Below are 20,503 nucleotides of genomic sequence, written 5' to 3' on the forward strand. Positions count from 1 at the left end.
TACACATATATTCAAAGAGCCAAAAGAAACCATGCCTAAAGAATTAAATTATGTGAACATCTCATTGTACAGAGAATATCAATAGGTAAAATTTATATTAAAAACCAACTAGAAATTCTAGAGATACAAATATAATGACTAAAATGAAAAATTCAATAAGAGATTTCTTTGTAGATATGAACTTGTTGAAGAAAAAGTCAGTTAACTTAAAACTACTGAGATTATCCAGTCTGTGGAGCAGAAAGAAAAAGGAATGAAAAAAAAAAAAGAACACTGTGTCAGAGATAGGTGGGACACCATCAACAATACCAATAAACACATAATGGGAGCGCCAGAAGGAAGGAGAGATAAAAAGTGTTGGAAAAATTATATAAAGTATAATGGCTGTAAACTTCCCAAATTTGATGAAAACATTAATTTGTACATCCCAGCAGCTCAACAACCTCCACGTGGTATAAACATAGAGACATCAAAAATAGGCACATCATACTCAGTGTGTCAAAAGACAAGAACAAAGAACCTTGACAGCAGAAAGAGAAAAGTGGCTCAACATATACAAAGGCTCCTCAGTAAGACAGTTGATTTCTCATCAAAAACCATGGAGACCAGAAGGCAGTGGGATGGTATTGTCAAAGTGATAAAAGGAAAAGACTGTCACCATGTATTTTATAGCCAGCAAAGTGATTCTTCAAAAAAATTAAAGGAGAAATTAAGACCCTCCTACAAAAACAAAATATGAAAGAATTCATTGCTAGCAGACCTGCCCTACAAGAAATACTAAGGATAGTCCAGCAGGTGTAAATGAAAGGACACTCACCTGAAAAATAAAGAGCACTAGTAGAGGTAACTACATGAGTAAAAAAAAAAAAAAACACAGTACAAATATAGTATTACATGTAAGTGTTTTCTTCTATTTGATGTAAAAGACAACTGCATAAAACAATACTTATGAAACTCTATAAATGTGCATATAAATGCATAAAGGTGTAATTTGTATGACAGTGACAGCATGAGGAGGGGGAGGGAAAAGATTGATACCAAAGCCAAGTTTTTGTGTACTATTGAAATTAAGTTGGCATTCATGTGAACTAGATTGCTTTAAAACAAGATGTTAATTATAATCTCCAGGGCAATGGAGGAGAAGGAGGAGGAGTAGGAGTAGGAGGAGGAGTAGGAGGAGGAGAAGGAGAAGAAAAAGATAAAACAACAAATTAAAATGGCACACTGGAAAATGCCTCCTTTTACCAAAAAGTGTAGTAATAGAGGAATGGGGAAAAAAAAGACATATAGAAAGCAGATAGCAGAGGTAACTTCAACCTGATAAGAAATTACATTAATGTAAATGAATTAAACATTCTAATCAAAATACTAAAGGCAGAAATAAATGGAATAGAGAATTGATGAACAACAGAGAATAACCAACAAGAAGAAAGTTGGTTCTTTGAAAAGATCAACAAAATTGTCAAAGTTTAACTAGTACTGAAGAAAAAAAGAGAGAAGATTCAAATTACTAAAAAGAAATGAAAGAAGGATGTCACTACTGCCCTTACAAAAATAACAAGGAATATAAGGGAATAACATGAATAATTATACAGCCAATAAATGAGATATTCTAGATGAAATGGATAAATTCCTAGAAGGACATAAATGACTGAAGCTAATTCAAGGAGAAATAGAAAACTCAAATAATCCTACAATAAGTAGTGACTGAAATAGTAATCCAAAATATTCCCACGAGGAAATGCTAGGCCCCTATGGCTTTGCTGGTGAATTCCATCAACTACTTAAAGAAAAAACAAAGAAACAAACAAACAAAAAAAAGAAAAATAAACAATGCTTCACAAACTCGTCTAAAAAAAAGAGGTGTGCACACTTCCCAATTCATTCAAGGAGACTAGTATCACACTGATACCAAAACCAGACAAAGGCATCACAAGAAACTAAAGACTGTCTCTTATGAATATAAAGGCAAAAATCCTCAACAGAATACAAGCAAATCCAATCCAGTAACATATAAAGTAGGCCACAATTAAGTGGGATGTATCCAGGCATGCAAAGGCAGTTCAAAGTACAAAAGTCAATTCATGTAATATGCCATATTAATAGAATAATGGATAAAAACTAGGAATAGAAGACAACTTCCTCAAATTGACAGACAACATCTATGAAAAACCTGGAGCAAAGATCATACATAATGGTGAAAGAATGAATTATTTATTCCCAAAATCAACATTGTACTAGAGGTTCTAGTCAAAGCAACCAGACAAAGAAAATAAAGCCTCTAGATTAGAAAGAAAGAAATAAAACTATTTCGATTCCACATGACATGATATTATATATTGAAATCCCATGGAATCCACAAAGAAAAAGAGAGAGAGAGAAAAGGAAAAAAAAAACTTATTAGAATTAATAACCCAGTCTGACCAAAATTGTAAGACACAAATCAATATAAAAAAAGTAATCATACTTCTATACAACAGCAGTGAATGATCTAAAAATAAAATGAAGGAAACATTTTCATTTACAATAGCATCCAAAAGAATAAAATACTTAGGAATATTAAGAAAAATATGTGGAATACTGAGGAAAATGTCTGAAACTTGTATATTGAAAAGTAAAATACTACTGATAGAAGTTAAAAATGACCTAAAATAAATGGAAAGCTCTTCTGTGTTCATGGATCAGAAGCCTTATTGTTAGGATGGCAATTGTCCTCAAAATGACCTATAGATTCAATGCAACTCTGGCTTTTTGGCAGAAATGAACAAGCTGATCCTAAAACTAATATGGAAATGCAAGATACCCAGAATGGTCAAAAAAATCTTGAAAAAGAACAAAGTTTTGAATTTTCCACATTCAAAACTCACTAACAAAACTGTAATCCATACAGTGTGGTACTTGCATAAAGGACAGACAAATAGATTGAGAGAAAAGAACTGAGAGTCCATAAACAAACTCTTACACGTAGCCAGTTAATTTTTGACAAAGGTACCATGACAATCCAATGGGGAAAAATAACCTTTACAAAAATGATGCTGGGACACCTGAACATACACCTGGAAAGAAAGAAAACTGAACTTTTATCTTAACACCATTTATGAAAATTAACTCAAAATAAATCACAGACCTGAAACTATAAACTTTTACAAAATGAACAATGAGAAAATCTTCAGGACATTGGATTACAAATACTTCTAAGATATGACACCAAAAGCACAAACAACAAAAGAAAAAAAATCAAGTAAACTGGACTTCCGTAAAATTAAAAACTTCTGTGCTTCAAAGGACTTCATCAAGAAAGTAAGAAGACAATCCACAGAATGGGTGAAAATATTTCCAATATGATAAGGGACATTTATCCAGAATAGACAAAGAAGACTTAAATCGTGACAATACAAAGACAAATACAATTAAAATGGGCAAAGAATTTGAATAGATGTTTCTCCAAAGAAGACAATCGAATGGGAAATAAGCAGATAAAAAGATGTTCAACATCAGTAGGCATTAGGGAAACAGAAATCAAAAGCACAATGTCATGCCACTTCATACCAACTAGGGTGACAAATATATATGATATATGATATATGATATATAAATATGTATGTATAAACCCGGTAATAAAAAGTGTTGATGAGGATGTGGAGAAACTGGACTCCTCATACATTACTACTGGAAATATAAAATGGTGCAGTCACTTTAAAAACTACTTTAGCAATTCCTCAAAATGTTAAAAGTAGAATACATCCCAGCAATTCCATTTTTTGATATATCCTCAATAGAACTGAAAATATGTGTTCACACAAAAACTTGTCCATGAGCATTTACAGCAGAATTATTCATCATCAACAGATGGATGGGTAAGCAATGTGGTGTATTTATAAAAATGGCAAATTATTTGAACACAAAAAGGAATTTGGGTACTTATATATGCTACACCATGGATGAGCCTTGACAACGTCATACTAAATGAAAGACAACAATCAAAAAAGGCAGCATACTGTATGGTTCTACTTATATGAAATGCCCAGAACAGGCAAATCCATAGAGGCAGAAAGTAGAGTGGTGGCTGCTGGTTGTTAAGAGAAAGGAAGGTTAGGGGGTGACTTACAAAAGGTACTGCTTCCTTTTGGGGGTGATGGCTACACAACCCTGAAATGTACTTAAAACCCTAATGCACACTTTCAAAGGTTGCATTTTATGGCATGTGAATTATATCTCCATAAAGTTGTTATTCTTGAAGCTGAGCCCACCTATGGTGCAAGTGGCACAGCACTGACTGCGGCATCTGGAGGGGTAGTGACCCACCCGCCCACCGCGAAGGAGAGCAGCATCTGATCCAGTGCTGGAGGGGCGCGAACTTCTTGCCAACAGACACTGTGAGCAGCAAAGACGAGGGTATCAACAGAGCAAGCTGAGTTCGTGAAACAGGGCAAAGACACAAAGACCTCTCAATAAAACCATTAAGAGCGCAGTCTCTAGGAGAACACATCTTTGTTTTTTAAATCTTTTTATATCTGTTTTATTTTCTATTACCTTTTTAACCTTTACTTTTTAAGCATTTCTATATGTTTACAGTTCTCATTTCATTTTTAATTCTCTTGGGTTTGATCTGTTATTTATTATTCACAGGTTTCAAATATTGTGTTTTGATTTTTTCTTCTTTTTATTAACATTTTTAAAAGACATCTCAACTCGATTCCTATTCTGCTTCAACTTTCTCTTCTATTATTTATGATACACTGTTTTCAAACCTTCTTTTCCTCCATTCTTTTAAAATTCTCTCTCTCTCTCTCATTTTTAAGTTTTATTCCCACATAGGCTTTAGATAGTTAAACAAATAAACTACTTTAAGTACCACAATAGATAACTGATACTCCTTAAGCCACAGTGCCAGAGAGATATGAGCAGCATGAAGAAGCAGAGGAAGCATTCCCAATTAAAAGAGCAAGAGAAATCCCCTGAAAGAACGGTCAAAAAAATAGTCATTGATGGCCTACTAGATCAAGATTTCAAAAAAGAAGTATCAAATTACTGAAGGAACTAAAAGAGATAGTGTTTAGAGACATAAAATATGCCAAAAACAAAATAGAAGCTATAAAGAAGAGCCAAGTAGAATTGGTAAATTCATTGGCTGAAATGAGATCTGACCTAAAGCTTATATAAAGCAGGCTAGAAAATGCAGACGAACGAATAAGTGACCTAGTAGACAGGACAACAGAAAACACCCAATCAGAACAGATGAGAGAAAAACAAATAAAAAACAATGAAAAAAATATAAGGAACATATGGGATAATATAAAGCATGCATATCTATGCATAATATGGATTCCGTAAGGGGAAGAAAAAATAAAGGGGATGGAAAAGGTATTTAAAGAAATCATGACTGAAAACTTCCCAAACCTAAAGAAGGAATCAGACACCCAAATACAAGAGGCTCAGAGATTCCCAAACAGGAAGAGCCCAAAGAGATCCACACCAAGATATATGATAATCAAGATGGGTAGACTGAAGGATAAAGAAATGAGCCTAAAGGCAGCAAGAGAAAAAAAAAGAGTGAGTTACAAGAGAAGACTCTCAGCTGATTTCTCTACAGAAACACAACAGGCCGAAATGGAGAGGGAAGTTATATTCAAAGTCCAGAATGAAAAAAAAAAAAAAAAAAGCAGACAAGGATACTTTCTCCAGCAATGCTATCCTTTAGAATAGAAGGAGAGATAAAGAATTTCACAGAGAAGCAAAAACTAAAAGACTTTAGCAACACTAAACACATGCTAAAAGAAATGTGGATCCAGCAGCCACAACAAGCCTCCTGGAACACACCAAAGTTCCACCTGGAATCCAACCGGTAACTGCCATCCACAAAGGCTGCAGCATTTTTTCAGTGTTGGGGGAGGGACTGCATCAGACGAGAGATTCCTAAGTTAAAAGTAATTCTCTCCATTAGCATCCCATGGTCCTGTTTTTCTGACCCTCTTTCCTTTAGTTCAGATGTAAATACACATTACAAAGAGAGGGAAGAGTGTGAATATTAAGTTTATATTTCCACACGACTTTAAGCTTTCTAACAGTTAAATATTCACAAAGACCACCCAAAGGATTCTTATGTTTGTGTAATACCCATTCACTCAGAATACATATCCGTCTGTTGCTTTTCTGTTGAAACGCCCACAGTCTCAAGACATGGATCCATTTGTTTCATGGGGGCTGAAATTCCTAGAAATGAAGCCCATCCCATTGTACAATTTTCTGTCTATCTCTTTTGATCTTAGTACATTTTGTAGAACTACTTGTCTTTGTTAGAGGCGTATGCCATTAATTCTCTAACTAGGGATGAATATCACATTCAATCTTCCTGTTGGAAGAAGAGTCAATCTATACAATGGAATATGAATCCATTTTATACAAAAAAAGGCATTTGGGTTAGGTCACGATATGCTCTTATGAATGAAAATTTTTCAATCATTTTGCTCGCATCTCTTTTCTGAATACAAGTGTTTAGAGTACATGCAAGCAGCGATACTGGTTCGGTGCATGCTGAATGATACTTGACAGCACTTTGTGTATTTTCTTTTGAATTCTCATGGTTCTTTGCATATATGTCAGCCAACAGCACTCTTTGGTGTTTGTTTGTTTGATATTTTTATTGTTTGCTTGTTGTTTGTTTTGCAAACACATTAGGCCATATATCTCTCCATTTGCATTAAACAGAGAGACGTATAGAATGATTCAGTTAGTATATTGCTGAAAATCACCTATGTTTTCCTGCTTCCCTATCCCATCTGTAGGCTTTTGAGGTCCTCCTTGCTTTCTTCTTGTTAATTCTCTACAACTCATGGCTCTTCTTTATTTCCAATGATGGTTTCTTATTTCAATTTCATCTTGCTACTTTACTCTTCAGGGTACAATTGTCAATCTTTGTCTAAGTATAAGAATTGAACTGCTGAATTCTATTCAGCTTGCCACTCTGTGAAATTTTCTAGATCTGCTGTTATCAGATATGGCATTCTTGTGGCATAGGCTACTCTAGATTGCAGCTTTTTCTCATTCAGGTTTCAGTGTATGTCATGGCACTCCTCCCTGTCCTGCAATATTTGTGTCGAGTTATCAGCTGAAACACTTCCAGAGTTTCTGTTGTGACTACTTTTCTATTCAGGGTAGAATTCTCAATATTTCTTTTAGGATAATTATTTAAATGCTGAATTATTTTACACTTAGCCGATCTGTGAAATTGCCAAGTTCTGTCATTAATGGTAATGGCTGTCTTGTGGCATAGGCTACCATATAATGCAGCTTTGTCTCATTCAAGATTTTGTCTATGTCTTGGCACTCCTTCCTGTACTGTGATATTTTGGTCTAAGTATAAGCTTAAATACGTGTGGGGGTTCTGTTGTGACTGTGTTGCTGTTCTCTAGGTGCACCGAAAATCACAGAGCTTATCATGATCTTTGATGATTTGAATGAAATTATAGCTGCTTGTAGGTCTATTGGGATTACACATTATTTTGGATGCTGTTTGCTTCTGGTTTCATATAGATGATTGTTTCTTGGCTTTCAGTAATTTTCAGTATGCTTTTTCTCCAAATACCTATTCAGAGTTTGATTTTTATATCTAGCTTTTCCCTATGGGGCTCTTATGAATCCTAGTCTTTCATGCTTTGTCTTACCCAAGGATTCAACAGCAATATTTGCACTGGTTTACACTTGCTTTTCTATGCCATTTTCTGATACAGGGATTTCTTTTCCCTTGTTTTCAGGGACATTCACGTGTCCCTCTGCATTATCTACTCTGCAACGACTGAATTTTGCCCTGCTATTATCTAACATTTTGAGTATTCTGATTTTATTTGGCTCGTCTCAATGATTCTCTTCCACATTTCTGGTATTGTGACTTTTGTGATTCTGAGAAACTGTTTTACTTCAGTTTTTCTCTCACCGTGTTTTTCAATATATGCTCAGATAATGTTTCATAATCAAGATGTTTGAAAGCTTTTTTTGGACCTTCAAACTCTTTGAATCAGAAAATGGTACTTTCTGTTTCTTGTACTATACTTCTTTATCTCAACTGGTCTATTACTATCAGGTATCTAATGTAGAATTTTAGGGATTTGTAAAGTGAAAATTTTAGTCTCTTATTTGTAGGCAATTCCATGATATTTCTGTGAGGGCAAATTTTCCTGCCGATTGATTCCATGTCGTTTTCCTGTGTGTGCGTTGTCTTGTATATCTCTAACGGCTGGTGTTGACTTTGATGTGATCAACGCAACATACTCTCATCGTTTAGAACAATCTCATTTTTATTATGCTTATGTCAAATTCTTGAAAGTTCAGAGAACCCTCCCCCTTGTGGAAACGGAGCATCTAAATATATTCAGCTTTGCAGGCTGTTGTATGTCATTTTGAAGTGTATTCAATAGAGCACATTGACAGTGCGCTTGTACTTTCTACTTCCATAAGAATGTTCCAAACTTACCAGTTCTTCCCAGAGCTTCTCTGTCCACAGAAAAACCTGTGGAAACACATCTATGGATGTCATGCATCAGGGCATGATGCCATTTTTGCTAAACCTGCCTAGGTGTCCTTGGGCCTGTGCATTTTCAACGCCGTCCAAAATGTAGCATCTGCATTTGGGAGATAATGGTGAAGGAAATGCTTCATCTTCTCACGCTGTGGACCTAGACAAATGCTCTTTGTTCCCTCATCCTTGTGGCTTGGGACCACGAAAGGAAACCCAGCTGTCCCTCATCCTGTACCTCATACCAAACCCTAATCCCAGTCCAGGCAAGGAATTTAGCTGATCCAAAGGATTTGAAAACAGTTTTCAACCACAAGGTCCCCTGGATTTCTCAGACCAGATGTATGATTTCTCTGATTGAGCCCCCACGTTCTTTATTGGCAAAATGCCAAATTGGTACCTGGGCCTGCAGATGCAGATCATGTGGCCATGGTACATTTCAAAAAAGTCAACTTTGCACACCGGAGTGGTTGCTTTCTCATTGGGGTTCAAGGTCAGGTTTCTCTCTTGGTAGGGCCAACCACAAACCACAAAACACTTCAGATCACTGAGACAAAGCGTGTGACATAATTTCATAGTCCTATACCTCATTTTATGCAGCCACTGCTAGCTCAAATTCGGCTGCTCGTTTCTTGGCCTCAGAATCAATGGTCTGGACAATTTGTGCTGATTTATTTCAGTTCTGTCAGCTTAGCATCTGCTGTGCACTCTTCCAACACTCAGCGCATCGCTTTTAATCCCATGTGTCTGCTCGGCTTAAGAGTGTGGGTCCAATTGAAACAGAGTTTCACCTTTGCTGCTCCATTACCAGAGGTAAGGTACTGCACTGATTTCCATTCTCTACTTTGCTTCTCCTCCATCCACGTTTTCTAAGGCATCATACTGTCCTTGCAAGTAAGGGAGCACTCTATGGCAAGTCTCTGAAACAAGGTCTTGGTGAATGGATGTTTAAATTTCTGTGTAATTGGGAGCAAGTTAGCATATGATGCACTGGTACACTGCCACCTGGGCATCAATAAATCATCACTTTCCATATATAACTCACCGAAATGGGATTCTTGTTTATCTCTTTTTCTATAGATTCATGATGTTACTGTTTGTCCAAAACCCCATTTTTGTCATTGTGCTGCTACCTCAGTTGCAGACTTTCAAAAGTTTAATTCAATTGATTTATATATTTTGGGATTTATATGAAAATGAAGTTAGTTTTTGAAACATACTAAATCTAATTACAATCCACACTTCTCAAATTCAGGTACCATTTTGTCATCTCTAAGGAAAAACTAGACAGATAAAATGTAAATTGCCACTCGAAAATGATGAAGGGGACAGGTAAATTCTTTACTTTTGATGCCTCCAACACCAACAGTAACCATGAAATAATTATTGTAAGCATGAAATTACCCCCACACATGGTTTCCCTTGTGCATGTGGTGCCCTTTCCACCCAATGACATATACTGGCCAATGTTGTCATTTCAAGAAGTAACATTTCTCTCCAGGAAAACACAAAGAATCTTAAACAAGTTATTAATATGTGGGCTTGGTTCAAAAAGGAACTAGGGGCATTAGAGTAATGAGAAACATGCTGCAGCTTTGCTAGTCTATTGAGAACCAGGGGCTCTTCTATCAACCATGAGAATGCTTAAACGTCCAAACATGTTGGGTAAAGCAGTTTAACACAACCATGTCTCCACTCACATGATATACTGCACCCGGGATTGAATGAAGAAAACAGACTGTCAACATAAAAGTATTTCCTTACATGTCTACGACGACTTTTACAGTTCGTTTCACTAACTGATTTATAATAGTTATCTATGCTCTCTAGAAAAAAATAAAGCCTAATACATATTCAACTTCAGTCAAAAAATCCCCTCACTTACCACACTCCCTTCAACCGAAAGAAGACATAACCCCAGAATTTGCTGAAACTAGGGGAACATCATCATTTATTTGTGTGAGCTAAATATTTAATATCTATCTATGATAGCCGAGAGTATTTGACCATTGAGGAATTCAGTGTTGTGCGCAGAGTGTGAAGTTGCAGGAAAACTCTTTCTAGGAGGGGTTTGCTCTTCTCCTATTGGCTTCATTGCAGCTCAAGTGCTGATCCTCTGGAATGGATGAGTGAGTGAATGGGAGGGAAGGCAAATGCTTTATAAGTATGAACATATCCGGGTATAACTTACCAGGACTTCGTGCTCTGTGGTCTGTATGATTTTTAAATGCCCCTTGGGAAGTGTGGATTCTCACGGCCTCTTTCAAGAACATGAGCTATTTTATCAACTCTGCCATCTCTTCTCTTTTAGACGTCAGGAATATTGGACCACTCCTTGGAGCAGAGCATTGAGTACCTTCTTCAAGTTCACGTTGACCCTCCACGGGTTTCTGCTAGTTTCAGCCAGGCTCGACATGTCTCATGAATGTCTTTGGAGCGTGGTGTTCAGGAAAGAAGTCTCCATGCCATTATTCTCCATTGTAGCAGAACAACTCTCATCAATGTGTTCGCATCTCTCCTCAATCTGTGCAGCCAGCTTTTCTTCATGCTTCTTTCGTGTCTCCCATAAAGTCGACCTCTACATTACTGGGCATGTCTGAAAGTACCTCGGAGACTCACCAGTATGCTAGATGATGGGCATATCTTCCAATGTCTGACTTTTCAGTTTCTAGAAACTGAACCGTGATCTCAGGTGATTGGGCAGCAGCAGTATCACGAACATAAACAGCTCGGGATAAAATAGATCTAAGCCAAGCTCCACAGAGGGTGTCAGCCCCTACATGACTCTGACCCACCCACAGAGCTCTGCCGAGTTACCTTGGATCCTGAAGCCACAACAAGACTCGTGGAACACACCAACGTTCCACCTGGAATCCAACTGGTAACTGCCATCCACAAAGGTTGCAGCATCTTTTCAGTGCTGGGGGAGGGACTGCATCAGACGAGAGATTCCTAAGTTAAAAGTAATTCTCTCCATTAGCATCCCATGGTCCTGTTTTTCCAACCCTCTTTCCTTTAGTTCATATCTCAGTACAGATTACAAAGAGAGGGAAGTGTGTGTTCATGTTAAGTTTATATTTCCAACGACTTTAACCTTTCTAAAAGTTAAAATTCACAAAGACCACCCAAAGGAATCTTATTTTTGTGTTATAACCATTCACTCAGAATCCATATCCGTCTGTTGCTTTTCTGTTGAAACTCCCACAGTCTCAAGACATGGATCCATTTGTTTCATGGGGGCTGAAATTCCTAGAAATGAAGCCCATTCCAATGTACTCTTTACTGTCTGTCTCTTTTCCTCTTAGTACTGTTCTGTAGTACTACGTGTATTTGTTAGAGGCGTAAGCCATTAATTCTCTAACTAGGGATGAATATCACATTCAATCTTCCTGTTGGAAAAAGAGTCAATCTATATAACGGAATATGAATCCATTTTATACAAAAAAGGCATTTGGTTTAGGTCACGATATGCTCTTATGAATGGACATATTTCAATATTTTTGCTCGCATCTGTTTTCTGAATACAAGTATTTTGAGTACATGCAAGCAGCGAAACTGCTTCGGTGCGTGCTGAATGATACTTGACAGCACTTTGAGTATTTTCTTTTGAATTCTCATGGTTCCTTTTCAAATATGTCAGCCAACAGTACTCTTTGGTGTTTGTTTTTTTGTTTGATGTTTTTATTGTTTGCTTGTTGTTTGTTTTGCAAACACATTAGGCCATGCATCTCTCCATTTGCATTAAACAGAGAGCCATATTGGATGATTCAGTTAGTATAGTGCTGAATATCACCTATGTTTTCCTGCTTCCCTCTCCCATCTGTAGGCTTTTGATGTCCTCCTTGCCTTCTTCTTTTTAATTCTCTGCAACTCATGGCTCTTCTTGCATTTCCAATGATGGTTTTCTTATTTCCATTTCATCTTGCTACTTTTCTCTTCAGGGTAGTATTGTCAAACTTTGTCTAAGGATTAGATTTGAACTGCTGAATTCTATTCAGTTTTGCCGCTCTGTGAAAATGTCTATATCTGCTGTTATCAGATATGGCATTCTTGTGGCATAGGCTACTCTAGATTGAAGCTTTTACTCATTCAGGTTTCAGTGTATGTCCTGGCACTCCTTCCTGTCCTGAAATATTTGTGTCAAGTTATCAGCTGAAACACTTCAGGAGTACTGTTGTGACTCTTTTTCTATTCAGGGTAGAATTCTCAATCTTTCTTTTAGGATAACTATTTAACTGCTGAATTATTTTTCACTTTGCCAATTGGTGAATTTGCCAAGTTCTGTCTTTAATGGTAATGGCTGTCTTTTGGCATAGGCTACCATATAATGCAGCTTTGTCTCATTCATGATTTGGTGTATGTCTTTGCACACCTTCCTGTACTGTGATATTTCTGTCTAGGAATCAGCTGAAACACCTGTGGGAGTTCTGTTGTGATTGAGTTGCTGTCCTCTAGGTGCATCGAAAATCACAGAGCTTATCATGATTTTTGATGATTTGAATGAAAATATAGCTGCTTGTAGGTCTATTGGGATTCCACATTATTTGGATGCTGTTTGCTCCTGGTTTCTTATAGATGATTGTTTCTTGGCTTTCAGTAATTTTCAGTCTGATTTTTTTCCAAATACCTATTCAGAGTTTGATTTTTATATCTAGTTTTTCCCTATGGGGCTCTTATGAATCGTAGTCTTTCATGCTTTGTCTTACCCAAGGATTCAACAGCAATATTTGCATTGGTTTACACTTCAATTTCTATGCCATCTTCTTATACAGGGATTTCTTTTCCCTTGTGTTCACAGACATTCACGAATCCCTCTGCATTATCTAGTCTGCTTAGGACTGAATTTTGCCCTGCTATTATCTCATACATTAAGTGTTCTGATTTTATTTGGCTCGTCTAAATGTTTCGCTTCCCCATTTCTGGTATTGTGCCTTTTTGGTTTCTGAGACACTGTTTTACTTCAGTGTTTCTCTCACCACGGTTTTCAATACATGCTTTGATAAAGTTTCATAATCTACTTGTTTGAAAGCTTTTTCTTGGACCTTCAATCTCTTTGAAACAGAAAATGGTACTTCCTGTTTCGTGTACTATACTTCTTTATTTCAACTGGTCTATTACTATCAGGTATCTAATGTAAAATTTTAGGGATTTGTAGAGTGAAAATTTTACTCTCTTAGTTTTAGGCAATTCCATGATATTACTGTGAGGACCAATTTTCCTGCACATTGATTCCATGTCGTTTTCCTGTGTGTGTTGTCTTGTATATCTTGAACTGCTGGTGTTGCCTTTGATGTCATCCACTCAACATACTCTCATCGTTTAGAACAATCTCATTTTTATTACGATTATGTCACTTTTCTGAAAGTTCAGAGGACACTACCCCTTGTGGAAATGGAGCATCTAAATATATTCAGCTTTTCAGGCTGTTGTATGTCGTTTTGTAGTGTATTCAATAGAGCACATTGAGAGTGCGCTTGTCCTTTCTACTTCAATAAGAATGTTCAAATCATACCAGTTCTTCCTAGAGCTTCTCTGTCCACAGAAAAACCTGTGGAAACATATCTATGCATGTCATGCATCAGGGCCTGCTGCCATTATTGCTCACCCCGCCTTGGTGTCCATGGGGCTGTGCAATCTCAATGCCATCCAAAATGTAGCACCTGCATTTGGGAGATAATGGTGAAGGAAATGCTTCATCTTCTCACGCTGTGGACCTAGACAAATGCTCTTTGTTCCCTCATCCTTGTGGCTTGGGACCAAGAATGGAAACCCAGCTATTCCGCATCCTCTGCCTCATACCAAACCCTAATCCCATTCCAGGCTAGGAGTTTAGCTCATCCAAAGGCTTCGGAAACTGATTTCAACCCCAAGGCCCCCTGGATTCCTCAGATCAGATGCATGATTTCTCTGATTGAGCCCCCACGTTCTCTATTGGGAAAATTCCAAATTGGTCCCTGGGCCTGCAGATGCAGTGCATGTGGCCATGAGAAATTTCGATTAAGTCAACTTTGCACACCGGAGGGGTTGCTTTCTCATTGGTGTTCAACGTCAGTTTTCTGTCTTGATAGGGACAAGCACAATCCACAACACACTCCAGATCCCTGAGACAAAGGGAGTTACATCATTCATAGTCCTATACCTCATTTTACGCAGCCACTGCTAGCTCAAATTCGGATGCTCGTTTCTTGGCCTCAGAATCAATGGTCTGGACAATTTGTGCTGATTTATTTCAGTTCCGTCAGCTTACCATCTGCTGTGCACTCTTCTAACACTCAGCGCATCGCTTTGAATCCCATGTGTGAGGTCCACTTAAGAGTGTGCGAACAACTGTAACAGAGTTTAACTTTTGCTTCTCCATTACCACAGGTCAGGTACTGCACTGATTTCCATTCTCTACTTTGCTTCTCCTCCATCCACGTTTTCTGAGGCATCATAATGTCCTTGCAAGTAAGGGAGCACTCTTCGACAAGTCTTCTGAACCAAGGGCTTGGTGAGTGGATATTTAAAATTCTGTGTAATTGGGAGCGAGTTAGCATATGATGCACTGGTACACTGCCACCTGGGCATCAATAAATCAACACATTCCATATATATATCTCACCGAAATGGGATTCTCGTTTATCTCTTTTTCTATACAGTCTTGATGTTAGTGTTTGTCAGAAGACACCATTTTTGTCATTGTGTTGATACCTCAGTTGCAGCCTTTCAAAAGTTTAATACAATTGATTTACATATTTTGGGATTTATATGAAAATGAAGTTAGTTTTTGAAACATATTAATTCTACTTACAATCCACACTTGTCAATTTCAGGTACCATTTTGTCATCTCTAAGGAAACAATAGACAGTTAAAATGTAATATACCACTCGAAAATGATGAAGGGGACAGGTAAACTCTTTACTTTTGATGCCTCCAACACCAACAGGAACCATGAAATAATTATTGTAAGCATGAAATTACCCGCAAACTTGGTTTCAATTGTGAATGTGGTGCCCTATCCACCCAACGACACATACTGGCCAATGTTGTCATTTCAAGAAGTAACATTTCTCTCCAGGAAAACACAAGGAATCTGAAACAAGATATTAATATGTAGGCTTGGTTCAAAAAGGAACTAGGGGCATTAGAGCAATGAGAAATCTGCTGCAGCTTTGCTAGTCTATTGAGAACCAGGTGCTCTTCTATCAACTATGAGAACGCTTAAACGTACAAACATGTTGGGTAAAGCATCTTAACACAACAAAGTCTGCACCAACATGATATACTGCACCCGGGATTGAATGAAGAAAACAGACTGTCAACATAAAAGTATTTCCTTACATGTCTACGGCCACTTTTACAGTTTGTTTCACTAACTGATTTATAATAGTTACCTATACTGTCTAAAAATCTGAGGCCTAATACATATTCAAGTTCAGTCAAAGAATCCCCTCAGTTACCACACTCCCTTCACCTCAAAGAAGACGTAACCCCAGAATTTGCTGAAACTAGGGGAACATCATCATTTCTTTGTGTGAGCTAAGTATTTAATTTCTATCTATGATAGCCAAGAGTATTTGACAATTGAGGAATTCAGTTTTGTGCACAGATTGTGAAGTTGTAGGAAAACTGGTTCTAGGAAGGGTTTGTTCTTCTCCTATTGGCTTCATTGCAGCTCAAGTGCTGATCCTCTGGAATGGATGAATGAGTGGTTGGGAGGGAATGTCAAGTGCTTAATAGGTATGACCAAACCCAGGTAAAACTTACCAGGACTTCGTACTCTGTGGTCTGTGTGATTTTTAAATGCCCCTTGGGAAGTGTGGATTCTCACGGCCTCTTTCAAGAACATGAGCTATTTTATCAACTCTGCCATCTCTTCTCTTTTAGACGTCAGGAATATTGGACCACTCCTTGGAGCAGAGCATTGAGTACTTTCTTCAAGTTCACGTTGACCCTCCACAGGTTTCTGCTAGTATCAGCCAGGCTCGACATGTCTCATTAATGTCTTTGGAGCGTGGTGTTCTGGAAAGAAGTCTCCATGCCATTATTCTCCATTGTAGCAGAACAACTCTCATCAATGTGTTCGCATCTCTCCTCAATCTGTGCAGCCAGCTTTTCTTCATGCTTCTTTTCGTGTCTCCCATAAAGTCGACCTCTACATTACTGGGCATGTCTGAAAGTACCTCGGAGACTCACCAGTATGCTGATGATGGGCATATCTTCCAATGTCTGACTTTTCAGTTTCTAGAAACTGAACCGTGATCTCAGGTGATTGGGCAGCAGCAGTATCATGAACATAATCAGCTCCCGATAAAATAGACCTAAGCCAAGCTCCACAGAGGGTGTCAGCCCCTACATGACTCTGATCCACCCACAGAGCTCTGCTGAGTTACCTTGGATCCTGAAGCCACAACAAGACTCGTGGAACACACCAAAGTTCCACCTGGAATCCAACCGGTAACTGCCATCCACAAAGGTTGCAGCATCTTTTCAGTGCTGGGGGAGGGACTGCATCAGACGAGAGATTCCTAAGTTAAAAGTAATTCTCTCCATTAGCATCCCATGGTCCTGTTTTTCCAACCCTCTTTCCTTTAGTTCATATCTCAATACAGATTACAAAGAGAGGGAAGTGTGTGAATGTTAAGTGTATATTTCCAAGGGCTTTAAACTTTCTAACAGTTAAAATTCACAAAGACCACCCAAAGGAATCTTATATTTCTGTAATAGCCATTCACTCAGAATGCATATCCGTCTGTTGCTTTTCTGCTTAAACTCCCACAGTCTCATGACATGGATCCATTTGTTTCATGGGGGCTGAAATTCCGAGAAATGAAGCCCATCACATTGTACACTTTTCTGTCTATCTCTTTTGATCTTAGTACATTTTGTAGAACTACTTGTCTTTGTTAGAGGCGTATGCCATTAATTCTCTAACTAGGGATGAATATCACGTTCAATCTTCCTGTTGGAAGAAGAGTCAATCTATACAATGGAATATGAATCCATTTTATACAAAAAAGGCATTTGGGTTAGGTCACGATATGCTCTTATGAATGAAAATTTTTCAATCATTTTGCTCGCATCTCTTTTCTGAATACAAGTGTTTTGAGTACATGCAAGCAGCGATACTGGTTCGGTGCGTGCTGAATGATACTTGACAGCACTTTGAGTATTTTCTTTTGAATTCTCATGGTTCTTTGCATATATGTCAGCCAACAGTACTCTTTGGTGTTTCTTTGTTTGATATTTTTATTGTTTGCTTGTTGTTTGTTTTGCAAACACATTAGGCCATGCATCTCTCCATTTGCATTAAACAGAGAGCCATATTGGATGATTCAGTTAGTATAGTGCTGAATATCACCTATGTTTTCCTGCTTCCCTCTCCCATCTGTAGGCTTTTGATGTCCTCCTTGCCTTCTTCTTTTTAATTCTCTGCAACTCATGGCTCTTCTTGCATTTCCAATGATGGTTTTCTTATTTCCATTTCATCTTGCTACTTTTCTCTTCAGGGTAGTATTGTCAAACTTTGTCTAAGGATTAGATTTGAACTGCTGAATTCTATTCAGCTTGCCACTCTGTGAAATTTTCTAGATCTGCTGTTATCAGATATGGCATTCTTGTGGCATAGGCTACTCTAGATTGCAGCTTTTTCTCATTCAGGTTTCAGTGTATGTCATGGCACTCCTCCCTGTCCTGCAATATTTGTGTCGAGTTATCAGCTGAAACACTTCCAGATTTTCTGTTGTTACTACTTTTCTATTCAGGTTAGAATTCTCAATCTTTCTTTTAGGATAAGTTTTTAAATGCTGAAATATTTTACACTTAGCCGATCTGTGAAATTGCCAAATTCTGTCGTTAATGTTAATGGCTGTCTTGAGGCATAGGCTACCGTAATTGGAGATTTGTCTCATTCATGATTTGGTGTACATCTTGGCACTCCTACCTGTATTGTGATATTTCTGTCTAGGTATCAGCTGAAACACATGTGGGGGTTCTGTTGTGACTGAGTTGCTGTCATCTAGGTGCATCAAAAATCACAGAGCTTATCATGATATTTGATGATTTGAATGAAAATATAGCTTTTTGTAAGTCTATTGCGATTCCAAATTATTTGGATGCTGTTTGCTCCTGATTTCATATAGATGATTGTTTCTTGGATTTCAGTAACTTTCAGTCTGCTTTTTCTCCAAATACCTATTCAGAGTTTGATTTTTATATCTAGATTTTCCCTATTGGGCTCTTATGAATCGTAGTCTTTCATGCTTTGTCTTTCCCAAGGATTCAACAGCAATATTTGCATTGGTTTACACTTGCATTTCTATGCCATCTTCTGATACAGGGATTTCTTTTCTCTTGTATTCATGGACATTCACGAATCCCTCTGCATTATCTAGTCTGCTTAGTACTGAATTTTGCCTTGCTATTAGATCATAGATTGGGTATTCTGATTTTATTTGGCTCGTCTGAATGATTCTCTTCCACATTTCTGGTATTGTGCCTTTTGTGATTCTGAGACACGGTTTTACTTCAGTGTTTCTATCACCTCGGTTTTCAATAAAAGCTCTGATAATGTTTCATAATCTAGGTGTTTGAAAGCTTTATTTTGGACCTTCAATCTCTTTGAAACAGAAAATTGTACTTCCTTTTTCTTGTACTATACGTCTTTATCTTTACTGGTCTACTAATATCAGGTATCTAATGTAGAATTGTAGGTCTTTTTAAAGTGAAAATTTAAGTCTCTTGTTGTAGACAATTCCATGATATTTCTGTGTGGACATATTTTCCTGCACATTGATTCCATGTCTTTTTACTGTGTGTGTTGTCTTGAATATCTCTAAATGCTGGTGTTGCTTTTGATGTGATCAATACAACATACACCCTTCGTTTAGAACAATCTCATTTTTATTACGCTTATGTCACTTTTCTGAAACTTCAGAGGACCCTTCCCCTTGTGGAAATGGAGCATCTATATATTTTCAGTTTTGCAGGATTTTGCACGTCATTTTGAAGTGTTTTCTAAAGAACACATTGACAGTGCGCTTGTCTTATCTACTTCCATAAGAATGTTCCAATCTTACCAGTACTTCCCAGAGCTTCTCTGTCAACAGAAAATCCTGTGGAATCATATCTATGGATGTCATGCATCAGGGCCTGCTGCCATTATTGCTCAACCCACATAGTTGTCCTCGGGTCCGTGTAATATCAAGGCCATCCAAAATTTAGCATCTGCATTTGGGAAATAATGGTGAAGGAAATGCTTCCTCTTCTCAGGCTGCGGACCTAGACAAATGCTCTTTGTTATCTCATCCTTGTGGCTTGGGACCTCGAAAGGAAACCCAGATGTCCCGCATCCTCTACCTCATACCAAACCCTAATCCCAGTCCAGGCTATGACTTTAGCTGATCCAAAGGTTTGGAAACTGATTTCAATCCCAAGGCCCCCTGGATTCCTCAGACCAGATGCATGATTTCTCTGATTTAGCCCCCACGTGCTCTATTGGCAAAATGACAAATTGGTCCCTGGGCCTGCAGATGCAGTGAATGTGGATATGGGACATTTCGATAATGTCAACTTTGCACACCGGAGTGGTTGATTTTTCTTTGGGGGTTAAAGGGCAGTTTTCTCTCTTGGTAGGGCCAACTACAATCCACAACACACTCCAGATCACTGAGACAAAGCGTGTGACATCATCCATTGTCCTATACCTGATTTTACGCATCCAATTCTAGCTCAAATTCAGTTGCTTGTTTCTTGGCCTCAGAATCAATTGTGGGGACAATTTTTGCTAATTTATTTCAGTTCTGTCAGATTAGCATCTGCTGTGCACTCTTCTAACACTGAGCACATCGCTTTGAATCACATGTGTCTTTTAAACTTAAAATTGTGCGTACAATTTTAGCAGAAGTTCACATTTGCTGCTCCATTACCAGAGGTCATGTACTGCACTGATTTCCATTCTCTACTTTGCTTCTCCTCCATCCACGTTTTCTGAGGCATCATACTGTCTTTGG

Source organism: Camelus bactrianus, chromosome 3, assembly GCF_048773025.1.
Source record: "Camelus bactrianus isolate YW-2024 breed Bactrian camel chromosome 3, ASM4877302v1, whole genome shotgun sequence".
NCBI lineage: Eukaryota > Metazoa > Chordata > Mammalia > Artiodactyla > Camelidae > Camelus > Camelus bactrianus.